The sequence below is a fragment of the Chaetura pelagica genome, unplaced genomic scaffold (genome assembly GCF_000747805.2).
Source record: "Chaetura pelagica isolate M959 unplaced genomic scaffold, ChaPel_1.0 scaffold525, whole genome shotgun sequence".
In the NCBI taxonomy this organism is placed as follows: Eukaryota; Metazoa; Chordata; class Aves; order Apodiformes; family Apodidae; genus Chaetura; species Chaetura pelagica.
Window position 1 is genome coordinate 53,418 of NW_009953214.1, and position 549 is coordinate 53,966.

Genomic DNA, 549 nt, shown 5'->3' on the forward strand with positions numbered 1-549 from the left:
TTCCTGTAGCTCCCTGCAGGTACTAGAAGGTCTGCCCAGAGCTTTGCCTTCTCCAGGCTGAAGAGTCCTAACTCTTTCAGCCTGTGTCCGTAGGAGAAGTGCTCCAGCCTTCTGATCATCCTTGTCGCCCTCTCTGGATTCGATTCCGTGTCCCTCCTGTGTTGGGGGCTCCAGAAAAGGACACAGCATTCCAAGTACTCCACTCTTATGAGAGACTTAGGGAGATCCAGGCAGCCTTACTGCTGCTAAGACTGCTCTGTGGATATTACCAGCTAATATCACTTGTGTTTTAACATTGCCAAGACTACCCAGGTCCATTCAGAACAATAGGAACCCTCAGCTGACTGAAGGACAAAGAGCTTGGGAAGAGGTATCACCTGCATTAAACAAGTTAGACTTCCAAGCACAGGTCTGTATGGCAGTAGCAGCCAGAGCTTTTTAAGTCTGATTCCAGCTTCTTCTTGCCTTCACGCATACAATTTCAAGGCTGTGTGTTGCTGTGACTTGTTTGCAGCTGTACCTCTGACCCCTTTAGGTCCTGAGGCCTGC